The sequence below is a fragment of the Coptis chinensis genome, chromosome 3 (genome assembly GCF_015680905.1).
Source record: "Coptis chinensis isolate HL-2020 chromosome 3, ASM1568090v1, whole genome shotgun sequence".
NCBI classification, from domain to species: domain Eukaryota; kingdom Viridiplantae; phylum Streptophyta; class Magnoliopsida; order Ranunculales; family Ranunculaceae; genus Coptis; species Coptis chinensis.
Genome location: NC_141458.1, coordinates 42,831,876 through 42,850,247, shown reverse-complemented (window position 1 = coordinate 42,850,247; position 18,372 = coordinate 42,831,876). Strand labels below are relative to the sequence as shown.

General features: G+C 36.2%; 1 long non-coding RNA gene across 1 annotated transcript; it reads right to left on the bottom strand.

Annotated features, from left to right (window-relative positions):
- Positions 1-780: 780 nt before the first annotated feature.
- On the bottom strand, positions 781-3,426 carry LOC147509703 (uncharacterized). The gene is made up of 2 exons (XR_015218589.1): positions 1,535-3,426; positions 781-1,456 (listed from the first exon to the last, which is right to left on the bottom strand). It is a non-coding gene; the product is annotated as an uncharacterized LOC147509703 (long non-coding RNA).
- Positions 3,427-18,372: the final 14,946 nt, after the last annotated feature.

Here is an 18,372-nt window from a genome sequence, read left to right as displayed (position 1 = left end):
TGAAATAATTTGGCGTTAGTAGTGTTTGTGCTTAATACGCGATACGGTTTCTTGTTTATAGCCAAAATTACTAACAACTACATTAACTACTGACAATAGTATAAATTAGGCAAGTTGGATTTTGTCTCAAATATCAAATCTATCTAATAAAACATAAAAAAGTGGGAGGACAGATTCCACGTGAGAAGGTGAGACATGGTCGACACACCCCTTAACTATAGCCACTAAAAAATCATAGAGGGTGAATTAAAATTTTTTTATGGGGTGAGTTAAAAGATTTTTCTCACCTCACCCACCCCCCACATAAAAAGAGTCAACATTAGACAAATTTTTTATGGGTTGAATTTTTTATGGGCTTAGAAACCTGAGAATGGACTCAACTAAAAAAAATGGTAATAATGGGGATAGGCATCCAAAAATCAGCTCAAAGTCAACAATTGCGGCTGAGCTTATAAACTATTGGGCCCCCAAATTTGATATGGTACTGCACAATCGGCTGACCCAATTAATGCTATTGGGCTTATGGATAATAGGCAATTGGGCTAGCCTTGCGCCGCGATGAGTTGTTTCGTGCTAAAGGCGCACATACGCATTGCGCCCAAGGCGTGACGAGTTGTTTCGTGCCGAAGGCGCGGCTGGCCTTGCCAAAGGTGCGACGTGTTGTTTTGTGTCAAAGGCACGCATTTCAACATGCTTATGCCTTGTGCCGAAAGTGCGACTAGTTATCGGGGGTAGTGCGGCAGGCGCATCAAGGTCTCGCGAGCCGTAGGCACGGGCATATCCTAGTACCAATATAATACAGGGAGATTCATATTACAATCCTTGTTGACGTCTTCAGCTGACGTCACCACCGACAAAACAAAACAAGAGATTAAAATTCCAAAGGATCAAAGCCTACAAGATCCCTACTCAGATCATCTGCTAATGATACATCTTAAACATCCACTGATACTTCAGCACAATCTCATTCCTCGCCTCAGTGGCCCTCTCTATCTGACGCAACTAAGTGGCTACCTCTATATCTTTGGCACCCAAATGGCTCAATGCTATTTCATACAAGTCCTTCATCCAGACATTTTCAGGATCACTTGATTCAGCTGCAGCTTTAAGGCGGCAAACTTCTTGTTCTAGTAAACGAAGTTGCTCCTCATTATGCTCGCGATCTCCATCAGTCCAATGAAGATCGGATTCATGTCGTTCCTGATCAAGCTTTAAAGCAGCATTATCTTCCTCAAGCTCCTCAACACGAGAGTGAAATCCACTCAGCGCATCTTCCAACTCAGACTTCAGGGACACTTCGAGCAACAACAGTCTCTCCCTCCTTTAACAAGCACCTAGACACTTCAGCTTCAGCATTAGGTCTACGGACCTCAGATTCCAAACTACCAACCCTGGCTTGTTGCAATACAAAATTTTCTTCATGAGATCAAAGCATATCATCTAGTATGATTTGCTCCTGCATTTGTCGATGTGTTAATCAAAGTCTAACACAGAGACAAAACCATTTTACAGTAGAGTAGTAGTGAATACTTACAGATAGTAAACCACTCTGGGCTTCTGCCACTCCAGCGGTAACATAGTTTTGCTCCTCACCGGGCGTAATACTACCAGTCAGCATCAACATCGGCACAGAACCACCAACAAACATAGGTGCACTTCCAACACCACGGCCAACTCTCAAACGCCACTGACGACCATCAAGTCCAACTGACACCTTCCGCTTATTGGGAACCTTAGTGACCTTCATTCTATTTTCCCTTGTCCTTCCTGGACGTTGTCAAAGCATTGACTCTCTCCATCACAACAGACCTTTCCAACGGTTCCTTTAATACAATCCCAACAACGGGTAACTAAGCACTCAAAGAAGTCAAAAAAGCAAACCTCATCAGATACTGATATCTAGGAGAAATAAATATCGAGGAACTAGATACCTCCTACTATCAACCCCAACCACCGGCCTCTACTAGCTCATCCAAATTATTAGCCTTCGTACCAGATGAATGGCCACCGTACCATTCTTATCACTTGTAGGTTCCATAAGATCAGCAGTTCTGGTACCTCTAGCTATGACAGACAAAGAACCCACATCATGCACTTCAACATCACCACTAACAGAAGCAGACACCCCCATATAAGAAAAACTCAATCCATGAGTACCAGGCATCGCCTGAATTGGAGCTACAAGAGCAACTTTAACCCCCTCAGTAATGACCTCGGGATACTCAGTCCTAATATTCTCTACATGCTCATCAACAACGGGTTCTAGAACCCTCCTCTCTCTCTCAGATGCCTACTGAAAGCTTGAAAAATAGACTCACCGGGAACCGAAGCAAACCTTTCATCAGAAAGACCGACTCCAGAGGGTTCAACAACCACCTCTTCATTAGAACTAGAGCTCACATTGATTGGATTAGCCATTCGCAATCTCATCATCTAGAGAAAGATCGAACAAAAAGAGTGGAAGAACCCCACTGAAGTAGAAATCTAATCCTCTCTGGTAATAATAGCAAAATTAAAACATCGAACACTTACTAATAAACCGAGCCGGGAATAGATTCTGCCCATGTGAAGGAAATGCTCCAGAAACAAAGAACGTTGGTACAAAACAACCTTGATAACCCTTTCGGTAGCTCTTAAAAATTCCTCATATAAGTAGCCTTAAAAATTCCATAAAATATAGACCGGCCCTTATGTCTACTGGGACGGAATATAGTCATTACCTCCCTCATCTGGAACGACACTCCGAACAAAATGAGCCATTCGAGAGAGAATTATATACACACTAACTTGCAATTGCCCAGGTGCAATACACCAGGCCATCAAAAACCGCATCAATTCATACCCAAACATGTTCAACCCATACAATAGCTGATAATAACTATCAGCAATCACCTGAATAGACGGCTCCGCCTCCAAGTTATCATTTGAAATTCTAACCAACCCAACGTTGTCAGGAATACTCAGATATTCCATTACTTCAGCCATATCCAACTCGATTTTCTTTTTCACCGCCACTGGAAACTGACCATTTGGATCTTAAGTAGTTCCCCATCTACTATGGTCTACAACCTCATCAGTTTCGATCATACCTACCACATCTTATGAAACATGATCAACAAGTTCACCGACCGAACTACCATTGGATGACATTGTCATCTATCTTGAACAAATCCCAAATTTGGGAAAAATTAAAACCCTAACCCTAGCACTCTTACTCCCTTTCCAATGAGGAAATGAGAGTAATGACCCCCTTTAAGTAACCCACTCACGACGGTTCCACAACTTCGTTTGGAAAGTAACACCTTTTCCAAAAGATTTTGGCGAAAATCTCTCAACTTCCATTCGCACATTTCAAACCATTAAACCCTTTCAAACCACACTTCCACTACATCCACTTCTTTCCCATCTTTGCCACGTGTCATTACCCCAAAGAAAGGCGATCCCTTTCATAGGCCGTCACTCCATTATCAAGTCCAAGTCCACATTGTAATGGGCATGGATTAGCCACAATCAAGCCTAATCAGCTCATCTCTAGTAAAGCACAATGGATTGGATCCATTGATAATTAAACCTAGCCCACATACATTGGACATCTATACTTGGAACAGCCCAAGCCCGAATCCAACTTTCCTAAATCAAACAAGGAACCGACCCATTATAGTTTACAAGTAAAACTGGACTTAATAGTCAAGTCCACTCGATGCAAATTGCAAATTGCACTAAGTAGAGTGGAAGTTAAGTTCCAACTCCTAGTTCCCTAGCATGGATTGTCTTCTAAGTCTAAGAAATCAGTCTTAAGTCAATGAGAGCTTTTGTTATGCTAACAAGACGTTAATTTAAAATATCCTAAGATATAATAAATAACAAGATAAAATATAAACTAAAGTTAATCTATCTAATCACGATTGTTTGAATCTAGATAAATAAATTAGAGGGAATCAATCCAAATCCTTTAATAACCTAGTATAGATTGTGCCGATCCTTTCTTACGAGTCTAATCCCCTAGTGTTCATGGCATTTCTACGGATACTAACATGTGAGTTCTCATGAAACACGATCTTCTATACTAACCACTAAAGTTTTCATCAAGGCTTCATCAACCCCTCTAATGGAGGTTTTAGCCTTGATTCATCAAACTAACATTTTCCATTGAATCTAAACTAAACATAATGTAAGAAATTGAGATTTAAATCTAATTTAATGGCTGGAATGGAATAAGAACAAGAATTTAAATTAGATCTAGAATGGAAATGACAAGAACTAAATCAATAATAACTATTTTATTTATCTAATCAATCAAGAACAATCATTCAAGAATTTAATCTAAAACAAGTCCAATGGAACTAAAACTTGGCATATTCTATAAAATTTAGATAACCATTAACAAAGAGCTAAGCTTTTGTTTTATACATCCAGATCAAAAATCGTGCAAGATTATTTTGGGCTGAATCAGAAACATCCTCCAAAAAAACCTTTCATTCGGACTTTTCGTCCACTTCTGCTCCTCTGATAATCTAAGTTCCCTATATAAATAGAAGGAAAAATATGGTCCTAAATGAACTTTGACTTTTCATCTTTTTGCAATCTTGGCCTTTAATCACCGAACTCCTTAGTAACCAACCATTGCTCCTTTATCTCATCAAAGTGGCACATTCCTGCACATAATTGACATTGAAGCCCCTCAAAATACATAAAAACACGTAATCGGTATAACTCTTACTTATTACTCACATAATTGGTCTAAAAGTATGATCTTTTGGGCTCTTAAGGACTAAAAAGACTAAGATTCATCTTCTTGTTTGAGACTTACTCCCATACTGCAAGGGTATGTTGGCAGCTCTCCGGAGTCCAATCTCACCGATCACAGATCATCTGTTTCTCCAATCAGTCATCTTCTTAGTTTAGGCATATTTACCATAAACAATCATCAAGTTCAAATACAAACTTGGAAGCTGCATACAAGGAAATCAATGGAACTTTAATAACTCCATGTTACAGATTCTAGAAAGAGTTGGTATTGATGTTGAGACATTGTAGTAGCCGAAGCAATCTATAGAAGACAGATAAATATGGATTTCATCCCCCTCGGGAAAATTTATAGTGGCTTGAGCTTATGATGACATCCCCTTAGTTTAGGCTTTTACCTAAAGTCGGTTTATCATTATACAAAAGGAAATCAATGGAACTTTAGCATTTACAGATTCTAGGGTCTTGCATAGAGTTTGAACTTTGAATTACGTTGTTATGCACAAAAAAACTAATGCACCAAGCTCGATCTCCCCTTTGGCAAAAAACTCTTACTACTATACCCTCAAACTCTTATTTAGTTCCAAAAACATTATTCACAAAACTATAACCCTTCCAAATAGTACCAATATTTTATGTATTTCTTTTATCTATGCTCCTCAACCACAAGATAGAGTCATGTTTTGGAATCACTTACGACACATCAGTCCACAACTGAAGGATTCATGGATAATCATTGGTGATTTCAGTAAGGTCCTCCATGATTGGGAAAAGTTTGGAAAACCTTTTCATCAATCTGCTCTTCAACATTTCATGGAACAAACTAATCTAATAGATATAGGCTTCTCTAGTGTTACATATACATAAACCTACAATAACCAACACCTTTCCAAACTAACCAAAGAGTGTCTAAATAAAGCCTTCATCAATCAGCAAGCCCAAAATACATCACCAAATGACCAACTCCTTACTCTACCAATAATCAATTATGATCATAGTTTAATCCCACTTGACACTAAACCTATTCCTACAACACAAAGAAAGCCTTTCTTTCAATCTGCCTAGATTCTTGATTTGTCATGTAAGGAAGTTGTTTCCTATCACTGGAGGGAGCATGATTCTAGTAATCAAATCACTTTTGCTAACAATCTCAATATTATTAAAACTAAATTACTTCAATGGAATAAAAACCATTTTAGAAAATTAGACTTTGAAGTACAATACTTGCTTCAACAACTTAGTAAGATACAACTCGATCTCTAATCTATGTTATAATATTATGCATTGGAAGAGGATATAAAAAGAAAAATAGATGACATTAATTTAAGACAAGAAGCTTTTTGGCGTGATAAATCTATATATCTTAAATTAACACTAGGAGATAACAATACTAGATTTTTTCATAAAAGTGTTTTATCTGGAAGAAGAAGTGACCATATTACTATAATTAAAATGAGAATGATCAGTGGTTAAAGAATAGAAATGAGATAGGTAATCACATAATCGAGTATTTCACTAACCTTTTTACTTCTTCTAATTCAAATCTCCCTGAATCTCTTCCATTTATAACTCTTATTATAAATGAGTTAGATAACAAAGAAATTAATGTGTAAGCCTGTTAATCTTGATTAGATTCAATCTCCCATGTTCTCTATGGATCCTTGCAAGGCACCAAGGCCTAATGGATTCACGCCTCTAGCTATTTTATCATTGTAATTGGTCTTTTCTTAAAAATGATATATTTAATATTATTAATGACTTTTTTTGAAAATAATAATCTTCTACCAGTTTATAATAGGACTAATATTACTCTAATTCCTAAAGTACAAAATCCTAATCAAATCACAAATTATAAGCCTATTAGTTTATGTAACATAATATATAGGATTATATATATTTTTTTAAAATAACTAATAGATTAAAACCTCTTCTCGACCAACTTATATCACTATTTCAATCTGCCTTTGTCAAACATAGACAAAATTCTTATAATACTATCCTATTACAGGAAATTCTAAACAAACTTAAGAGAAAAAAAGGGCTTCAGGGCTGTATGGCTATCAAACTTGATATGCATTAAAACCTTTGACCAGATTGAGTGGTCTTTTCTTTTCAAAATTCTTAAGTAGTTTGGATTTTCTAATAAATGGATCAACTGGATAAATATTTTTTGAGTTTCTTCTTCCTTCTCAATTAATTTAAGGGTTATTTAGCTTTTGGACCAATTATTAATTAGATAATTTGCATTCGGTCACCAATTGATCGTTTATTTGCATTTGGACCAAAATTGACGGTTGCGCATCCATATTCTATGTATTGACACATTTACCTTTATGACCAAACTGTAATTTACAATTAAAGTTTGAGGGGCCAAACCCTAATTTTGAGATAAGACTTGAGATTTAATAAAGGCGTAAATTTTTTCTAATTGTTATTGTATGTTCTTATTATGATTCATCTTTCATGTAATTGGTAGTTGACCCTAAATACAATGACCAATCCTAAATTGACATCAAATTAGCCGCTAATTAGGTTGTACAATTTTTTGTTTTTGGTACCATTAAATAATAACTTTAGCGTGCTACTATTCTCCCCTTGTTACGGCTATAAGTTCACCTTTAAAAAGTTATATTACCTATTATACATCTCTATTCTTCTACCTCCCCCCATTAGCATCAACTTACCACCGTCTCCTTAAAAATTAAAAGTCTCTAATTGGATAAACTAGCTAGTCAATGATAGAGATTGAATCAATAGAAGATTGTTTGACCCTATGACTAACAATGGTAATTACTACAACATAAGGGATTTTTAGTAGCACACCTTTTTGCAACACCATAAAATTGTTGCTACAGGTCACCTATTGCAACGCCTTTTGGGGCTGCTAAAAGTATGTTGTGCTATTAGGTTTAAAGTACATGGATTTATCTGTTGCGATGCCTTTCACGTGGCAAATGGTTGTAATTGTATTTTTGCAAAAAAGAAAAAGAAATTATTTTAGAAGGGCTTTATCATTTACAACGTTGTTGTCGCGACTATAATTAAATTGATAATTTGCACTGCTTTTGTTTCAACAAGTTTTTATTTGAATGTCATCTTTTTTTGTATAGTTTTGTTGCGACCATATTGGTGTTGCTAATGGGGTTTTATGGGTGGACAACAAAAGTTTCTATGGGCGGGCCAATTTTTGGTTATTGGTGCTCGAATGCAAAACTAAAAATAAAAAATTGTACCCTAACCTAAATGAGTAAATGACTACCGAGTTACTAAAAAAAACAAAGAATAAATGACTACAGATTTTTCTCTGTCTTTCTCTACTTTTTCTTCAACCACCACTACTACCTCCAATAACCACCGACTTCAAATCTAACAACGTACTCCATTTGGACTGAGCAAAACTGGAGATTAAAGAAAAACTAGATTTAGATCAGCTGATGAGGTAAGTCAAAAGGTTCTAAACATTATGAAGATATACTTTAGGAAAACACTGGAATCAGTCAAGGAAGATGTGGGAATTAACCAAATTGTTGTTGGCTAACTTGGGAATAGGGGTAAGATTCTAAAATAGAGAGGAACATTGGCTTAAATGGAGAAAGCCAGAGGTGGGTACAGTGGTTCTGAATTATGATGGGTCGGTAGAAGATGGGGTGGCAAGTTATGGCGGAGCTTTGAGGGATAGCAATGGGGAAGTGTTAATGGCTTATAGTGGCATCTCTAAGAGGTTAAGTTGTCAGTGATTTTTCAAGAACTCCTTGTTGTAAAAAAAGGGCTAGAAGGTGCGGCACAGCTAAACATCAAACATATTCAAGTGCAATCAGATTCTTTGCAGGGGATCCAGATCTTAACCAAAAAAGGAAAGCCATCGTGGCACTGTAGGAACCTGGTTGCCCAAATACAAGCTGAGAGTTTGAAGTTTGATCAATTATCTTTTGTCCATGTCTTAAGGGAAGGTAATCAAGTAGCTGACAATCTATCAAAAATGAACATAGAAGGAATAAGGTAGGAAAATTTAATGGTATTTTGTTCTTTATTCACCCTATGGATCAAAACATTCATGTATTGATAAAGAGGGATAAGGAAGGAAAGATGTATCTGAGAACTTGATATAAATAAAAGGTTGGGGTGTCCAAACCCCTAGTTATTTCCCAAAAAAAAAAAAAAAAAAAAACAACAACAACAACGTACTTCCCACAAATATAGTGATTCCTCTCTCTCTCTCTCTCTCTCTCTCTCTCATTTTTAGTTTGATTTTGAATTGAAAAGGTTGGTTTTGTTTTTGGGTTAATCTCTCCACAACCAGCCAAGCTTCAATTTTTCAAGTTGGTTATCTTTAGCTTAATTGAATTTGGTTATCTTTGGGTTAATTTTTCAGGTTGGTTCTTGATAAGCACCAAAAATTATAGTTTAAACCCCTTAATAGTATTCTACTTAGGCCAAACATGTTATTAATAACGTGAGTTTATCACTATTTACTTGTTTTTATGTATTTCAGGCTTTGAAATTGAATAAGTGTTGAAATGATGTCAATTATGTGTAAAAAGAAGCTAAATTGATTACTAAGTGAAAACTATGGAGAAAGGCCAAGATTTATGGATAAAAAGCCCTAAAAAAACCAAAGTCAAAGGAGTCAAGTGAAAGTCAACCCGGATTAGAAAACTGCTGAAAAGTTAATACAACTTTAAACAGGCATATCTTTGGACTCGAGCTCTGATTGAGGTCCATTTTACATCTAAATGACCAACTCGAAAATAAATTTCTAATGGTCCAAGATTCTACTCATATGGAGAAGTATAGGTTGACGAAAAATGTATAATAGTAAAACACTACAGGTTTGGACCTTGATTATTGCACCCTAGTGAAATATTTTAGCCCATGAGCCTATGGAAAGATAGAATTTCGAACACAACATGTAAAACCCTACTTGTTCTCTATAAAAGTAGAGGTTAACTTCAAGTCTAAGTATCCATTGTAGTATCCCTCTTTAGTTTAGTTTTTAGGGTTTGTAGCCTCCATTAAACCTCCATTAATAAAGGTTTCATCTTACTTCATCTTTTAGCACTATGTCTTTATATTATTATTTTTTTGATGATAATCCAATGACACAAGGTTAAATTTCCCATTGGGGAGAGTTATAATGAAGCCAAAAGTGAGCGAGGATTTGATGTATTTAGTGTAGATTTATATTGTTTGTGCTTTAAGTTCAATTCTTGCATATTTCTAGAGATAAGAAGTGTTTGAATTTGAACTAGGAATTGTGAATTCATGCTAGAGATAGGTGAATAAACTTTTTATCATGCTAGTTAATCAATAATTATATAGATGTAGGTTGTTAGCTAGGGATAATAAAAGTTTGAATGTTTGTGTTAAAACATTATGAGGCATCACAAAGGTCAGAAATTTTCAATAGTTACATTAAACATATCAATGATTTTCTAAAGGTGGATTTAAAACTCTTTCCTAACTTTCCCTCCATCAAAACCCTAATTTTAATTGCTTAATGTAATTAGTTGATTTATATTCCTAGTTTAACAGTAGTTTAATTCACCCTTCAAATAATTATTACTCTCACATTTCCTCTTGATTTAAATTAGTTGAATTCTATTTAGTCTTGGTAGTTTAAGAGTGGAACGAACCTTAACTAGATCTATATTACTTGATGGTATAGAGAGAGAGTAGAGTATTGATCTAAACATGTGTTTTTTTTATTAGTTGTTTATGTTTATGCATAGATAGTTAATTACATAAATTCGTGGTTATCAGTTCTCTTATCTAATTAGTTTAAAGGTTAGTTTGAAGCTGAAATTACTACTAGATTACTAGATGAAAAAGTTTGAAGCTTTAAGTTTTCAGGTTGGGTATTCTTTTCTTTAGTATTTTTTATTCCTAGACATCTTTACTTTCAGGTTGCTTTAATTTGTTTCAATTGTTTAGTGTAATTCTTTTAAGCATCATTTGATTTCTTTCTTAATTGCATTGCTTACAATATGAATTCTTGGAAATTCAAATATAGAAATGTCTTTGTGGAATTGATTGATATGTCATTGTATCATATTTGATCCCAAAATCGCTCTGAACCAATAGTTGATGCACTGACAGACCGTGATCTTATCCCAACCATGGTTATGAGTAAGGAAAAAAAATTGTCTCAATGGGGCTGGTTTAGCTTGTATATTAATTTGGTAGTTGTGTAAGTATAGTATTTATGTTAAGGCTGGACATGTCAATTTTGGTTTTTTGACGCTGATTCGGTTGGAAGCTCTACTTTCCACATTTTTTACTGATTAACAGTGTCATGTAGCCTTACCCATTGTTGTTTTGTTCATATGTTTATTACTTTATAGATTAATTGAATATACTACAAGCATGAAATGGGTGGGCTAGTAGTTATAACTAGCTTGTTTATTGCCAATTAGGATTTCCCCCCTACTAGATGGGGAAATTAGGGTCTTTAAGGTGGGTTCTCACAGGGGTGTGTTACAATCATAACTACTCTCTGATAGATTCACACAAGTTTCGTTTTCTCAAGTGCAGAGGGCACTTATATTCCTCACATACACGAATGACGTCCAAAGAAACTAAGGTCGATTGATCACAATATCCACTTACTATCACACCATCCTATTCCTAGTTGAGCTAGAGGTCTTTTATTAGGAGTTACGAGGCTAAGGTAGTGGTTTAAAAATAAAGGGAAAGGAAAACAAACTTTGATAGGTTTAGAACTTGTGTCTTCAGGATATTTGTAACTAGATAAGAACCTCGTTTTGTTCTTTTGCTTCCGAATTTGTGATTCATTCTTTAGCCCTTTGGCTTTGTGACTCCATATGATTTTGATTTTTGGGAGTTCTAACTTTGATTTTATTTCTTTTGAAATTGACTCCTTTTGATTTCGAACTTTTGGGAGACTTTAATTTTTTGAATCTTTTCTTTCTTTTCTTTTTTTTTTTTTTTTTTTTTTTAAGCTTCTAACTATTCTGTTTTTTGTACAAGGCCTTCTCTTCTCTTTTTACAGTTCATCCAATTCTCAACTCGTCAACTGGGTACGCTATTTATTGTGTATAATAACGGTTCAGGGATTGATGGTGAAGAAATAAAAAGGTTTTTAGAAATTGGTGAAGGCTCAAGGGGGGTAACTAGAGAAAAAAACTATCTTTTTGGGTTTTTAATATTTATTTGGCTATATCGATCCAAAAGGGGACTAAATTCTCTCCTAGGATATGGCGTGGTGATCAAGGAAATGGACGTGTTATCTCTCTATCCGGATATCTTTTGTGTCATCACTCAATAATCATTTAGATGAGGCTTTTGGCTAGATTCTCACAGGATATGTAAATTAATTATTCTAACATTAGTCTCGAAACTCACTGCTATATACAATCAAATGATGATGCATGTCATTCATGAAAAGATGTATAAACTATTGTATGTATATTAGTCTGAGTTTGAAGAACAAATCTTTACCCTATTGCTATAATGAGACTTCTAAACCATTTATTCATCATAGAAAAAGGAAAACAAGACATTTAATACTACACAAAAAAAAATTGATCTTTTCAAAATATTTTAAGAAAGAAAGAAATATATAAATATACTAGATCTATCGAATATAGGAATGTTATATAATAAATGCCTAGTTTTTTACAAAATGTTACTATACCACCCTGAAAAGAAATATGCTTTGTCCTCTAAGTATGAAGAAAATGAAGGAGATTACCATAGGAACATGAGCAAAAACCACAGTAACATGTACTTTGTTCTTCGTGATTGAAATATACCACCCCCAAACAAGTTTGGAGTGTGGGTTGATAGATATAGAGCAAGATGCACATGGGTTAACTAAAAGGTAAAAACTTAATTATTTTAACATGAAATTTTTTGTTTTTTTGAATTTATTTGTCAAAACATGCATAGCGTAGAAAATAAGAAATTTTGGGCATGATGTATTTGTATGTCCTTCTGCTCATATACCACAAATCCTTATACATTCCACAAAACACAGGCATACATAACAGATAATACTAATAAAAGGAAACGTAGAAAGTCAAGACATGTACTAAAACTAAAACAAATTACATATAACTCTACGGACACTGGGAAGTGCCTAGTCAGAATCCGCGTGGGGTAAGTAATGACGTTGAGATGCACTCGAGTTACTCCTATCTCTTCCCTCTCGTCTAGCTCTCTCAGGCGTTTGAGCCTGAGGAAGGTAACTTAACTCGCAGCTCTTGAAGCATTAGGAAAGTGTTGGCCTGGAAGTTACGCTGATGTAGTTTATGCTGACCCTCATGCTTGAATCGCAAACCATCCAAGGGATGCGTGAACTGAGATAAAGCTCCTGGAGCAAAGTAGTCAACTAGAGGTGGAGGTGGAGCATCATCATCATCGAGACCGTGCTCAATCTCTTCTACAGCCTTTGGGGACCAGTCGTGCTGAACGCAATGAAGGTAGACAGGAGTGAATGTGGTAGACTTTACTGCCACAAAGTCACTCAGAACCGCTGCTCCCCAACTAAGCATGAGCTTAGTTACAAGGGTAGGAAGGTGAGCAGTACTCTGTCTAGACTGAGAAAGCTGGTCCCATAGGAAGGAACTAATACAGAACTCGTATTCCAGATCTGTAAAATCCAAAGAATGTGAAGGATCGACTTACCCATATCCAAAGGTTTCGTCATCCCCACTAGGTTGTGCGCAATTCAAGTTGCCACTTCCAGCTAGTTCTTCCTTAAAGAAGTCAGCCTCACGCAGGTGGAACCATTCACGTACTCGCCATCTAACACAGTCGCATGCATCGAACCGAACATTGTGCCATGGAATTGTTGACTCTTGGGGACCTCGTGTCGTGCTTCGATACCCAAAACCGAACCAACTGACTACCTAGTCAACACATGCGAGCCTCCTTCAAACGAAACGGTAACCAAACCTTCGTTTTCACAAGCTAAGCCGCGGTAGAAAGCTTGAACAAGAGAAGAGGAGTAATGAGCAGTGGGTTCTAACAAGAGTGGCCTCCAACCTCTTCTAAGGATATGTCCTTTGAAGAAAACATCAAAAACCCCTTAATCAAATAGATTTGAAAATTCCATTTCGGTACAATCTTTCGATTGGCAGCCATGAGAGGATGTTTTTGTTAAATTGAAAGTGGATATAAGGTGGGGTGAAGGTTTGCTAGTAGCAGTAGGAAAAGTTTTGAATTTGGTGAAGAAAGAAGCGCAGCTCGGGTTGTGGAGGCGCGGGTGCATGTCGGGTTAATTTTTGTGAGCTAGGGTTTTGTGTGGAAGGGACAATGCATTGGGCAGTCGCGTGGTTGGAATATAAACCCACATACGACCGTCGGTTGTTGGGTTTTTAGGCTTTCATATTTTTGGCCCAAGCCCATATGAAATATGGAAATACCAAAAAAGTCATGTTCCTTCTCGTAACTCGTAAAAAGCAAATCCCCGCTTTGTTACCGGTCTGATTTAGATAAAGGAACTGTCTAAACGATCAGCGCAAAAAATCCTATCCAATGGTATATCACATGTTTTGATCCTAGGTTGTATGACACACAAGATGATAGATGAACGCCTTAAAGCGTGAAGATGGCATAAGCTGTATACACGAATGAGCTCTAAAAAAAATAGAGTATGCCAACTTGAAAGCAAAGGGCATGAATAGCAGAATGAATCAAAAAAAGTGTTATGAGAGCAGAGGGAACAGAGGGTGTAAAGAATATACAAACGTGAAATTAAAGATTAATTAATTTTTTTAGATTATATTTTGAAAATTTGTAAAAATGTGGGCCGTTTTTAGTCAAAACCCCAAGACTCGAGTCAATCCCAACCAGATGGTTTGATTACTCTATGAAGCTAGGCTCTGTGTTTTGGTGTAAGACACATGTAGACTGTAAATACTAAGCCCTCGCTTATCGGCTGAAGTCCAAGGCAGTCTGATGTTTGACATCTCAAACACTAGTTCTCCCTGACTGCACGCCATTTGCGGGCATAGGAACCTTTTCCTACACCAGGTGTGATGGTGTGAATCCTCTTCCAGATATCATGTTTAATATTGATTTAAAGAGACACAAAAACTTCAAAATTAGATGGTACACGTCTCTATTGATCCTTGCTTAGAGGAGAAGAACTGTTTTTAGACATTTTGAAAGGTTTGTAGAAGAAAGGGGGGGGAGAGAAGTTTTTGAAAATTTTGGCAGCTGGAAATTTTTTAGAGTGTTTAGAAAAGAGGGGATTTTTTTTGAAATTTTTGTACAAAATGAGTCTTTTAACGTCAGATTCTCAAGACAATAATAGAGATGTGCATGATAGAATTAAACATATCATGGTTTCACTTTGGGTTACACCATTTGTTTAATTTTAGAATTCGATGCCTCGTCGAGTTTTTTTTTTTTTTTGGTTCTTGTTTTTCTTAAAAGATATCTCTACCAAAATAGAGGGTTTTTGCAATATGATAAAATCATACGTTTATCCAGTATCATTTTGGTTACTCTGGGACGTAAGATTTTAAATTTTTATATCCTCAAGTTTTTGAAAACTATGTAAAGATATATACAAAGGACTGGTACAAAAGCAGTGATAAAAACATACCATAACATATTGTCTTAGGTAACTTTCATGTTAGTTCGAGTGAACCCAATCCAGACAGACAGAGCTTCAGTTATACGAGTTGGGGAATTTACGGAATGTCTTGACCCGTGCGAATAGCGCGGTGATATAAGCGACCCTTAATAAGCAAAACTGATCTCAAACCGCCCCTAGATTGCATTTTTCTAGGGGTTGGTCCGTGTAGAATCCATTGCCAGTTTTGGAACAAAATCACATGAATAGTGGTGTATCGAGAATCCTCTATTATAAAAACTGGAAAACCAAGATCTTTTGTAAAAACAACAAGGAAAAGCTATTTTTAACAAAAAGAGTATAAAATAAATAAAAAGAAAATTATATACTTGCTCCATAGAGGTACACTACTCAAACTACGAGTAAAAGTGCTAACAAGGAATATGCAAGTATATGTGGACTCAAGGCTCCGGCACTTACAACCACACACTTCAAGTGGAGTGATCCGGTTACTTTTTCTGATGTATTCCATAGAAACAAATGTAAGGGAATGAATGGATTGGAAATACATCACAGAACAGAGGATTTAATCCTCATAGATAGAATCGTCGAGAATGGTTTCTTCTACATCCGTAGACCGTAACTCGTGATAGTGTTTTAGGCGGTGACCATTAACTTGGAAGGTGTGGTTATCCTTGTAATCCTTCAAAGTGATAGTCCCATGTATCATGTAAGGACCAATCCATCGAGTATTTAGTTTTCCTGAAAATAGATGTAACCTTGAGTTATAAAGCAAAACATTTTGACCTATTTCGAAATGTTTTCGTAAAATATGTTTGTCATGAATTATTTCATGTTGGTTTTGTAATATTTAGAGAGATCATATGCATCATTTCAAATTTCTTCGAGTTCATTTATTTGTAGTTTACACTTTTCACTTGCAGTATTGAGATTGTAATTGTGGTTTTTTATTTCCCACAGGGCTCGATGCTCTAGTTCCACTGGCATGGCAAGGTTTTCCAAAGATAAGCCTGTAGGGTGACATACTATAGGTGTTTTAAAAGCGGTTCGGTATGCCCATAAGGCATCATTTAGACGGAGAGACCAGTCTTTCCTATTTGGATTAACTGTTTTTTCTAAGATACGTTTAATCTCTCGATTAGAGACTTCCACTTGACCACTTGTTTGGGGATGATATGGAGTTATAACCTTATAGGTTACTCCATATTTTTTCATGACATGTTCAAAGACTCGATTACAAAAATGTGACCCACCATCACTAATAATAGCTTTTGGAACACCAAATCTTGAAAAAATGTTTTCTTTTATAAAAGACATTATAGTTTTGTTATCATTGTTACAACATGGTACGGCCTCGATCCACTTGGATACATAGTTTATGGTGACTAGGATGTAGATGAAACCGTGAGATGTGGGAAAGGGTCCCATGAAATCGATGCCCCACACATCAAAAATCTCCACTATAAAAATGGGATTTAAGGGCATCATGTTACATTTAGAAATACGACCAAGATGTTGGCAACGAAGGCAAGCTTTACAATGATCAAAAGCATCATGAAAGAGTGTCGACCAATAGAATCCACATTGCAACACTTTAGATGCGGTTTTTTTTGCACTAAAATGTCCTCCACAAGATTGTTCGTGACAAAAAGAGAGAACAGCAAATTGTTCCCAATCTGGAATGCAACATCGGATAATATGGTCCGGACAGTATTTGGAAAGGTAAGGATAATCCCAATGATAGTACTTTACTTGTGCTAAAAGCTTCTTCCACTGATTTCTATTCCACCAGGGTGGAGTGTCTTCAGTCACCAGATAGTTAACAATATCAGCATACCAAGGTGCGGATAGGATAGCATAAAGGTGCTCATCAGGAAAAGAATCTGAAATGGACTCGAAATCACTGTCGCTATCATTGGTTAATCTAGAGAGGTGGTCAGCCACCACGTTTTCAACTCCTTTTTATCTTTAATCTCTAATGTGAACTCTTACAGGAGAAGGATCCATCGGATTAATCTCTACTTAGCATTCTTCTTCGCGAGAAAGTACCTAAGTGCTGCATGACCGTTGTAAATTATGGTGTTTGAACCTACCAAATAAGGACAAATTTTGTCTAAGGCATAGACAATGGCTAAAAATTCTTTTTCGGTGGTTGTATAATTTCGTTGAGCTTCATTTAACGTTTTACTTGCATACTAAATAACTGTCTGTGCATTATCATGTTTTTGACCCAGTACGGCTCCAACAGCGTATTCGCTAGCGTCACACATGAGCTCGAATGGTTTTGACCAATCAGGAGGTTGAATTATAAGAGCAGTTATTAAAGGCGGCTTTCAATATTTCAAAAGCCTGTATACAATCTGAATTAAACTCAAATGGTTTATATTTTATAAGAAGATTGGTTAAGGGTTTAGCGCTTTTTAGAAAATTTTGAATGAATCTTCTATTAAAACTAGCGCGAGGCCTAAAAGGCTTCGTTATATCACGGATGGTCCGCAGATTAGGTAGAGTAGAAATTTTATCTATTTTAGCTTTATCGACCTCTATACCATTTTTAGGCAGAATGTGACCTAACATTATTCTCTTTTTTACTATGAAGTGACATTTCTCCCAATTGAGTACTAGATTCTTTTCCTGACAATGCACCAATACTTTAGAAAGGTTTGATAGAAAATCGTTGAAAGAATCCCCATAGAGGGAAAAATCATCCATAAAAACTTCCATGAATCTCTCCACCATATCACTGAAAATGTGTCACATGCAACGTTGAAATGTGGCAGGTGCATTGCAGAGACTGAAGGGCATACGTGCATAAGCATAGATTCCAAAATGGCAAGTGAAGGTGGTCTTTTCTTGATCGGTTTCATCGATTAAAATCTGAAAATATCCTGAATACCTATCCAAGAAATAGTAATAGGCATGTCCTGCTAGGCGTTCAAGCATCTGATCAATAAAAGGTAGGGGAAAATGATCTTTCCTTGTGACAGCATTCAGCTTCTTGTAATTGATACAAATCCTCCACATGATAGGAACTCATTCTGGAATTAACTCTCCATCTGTAT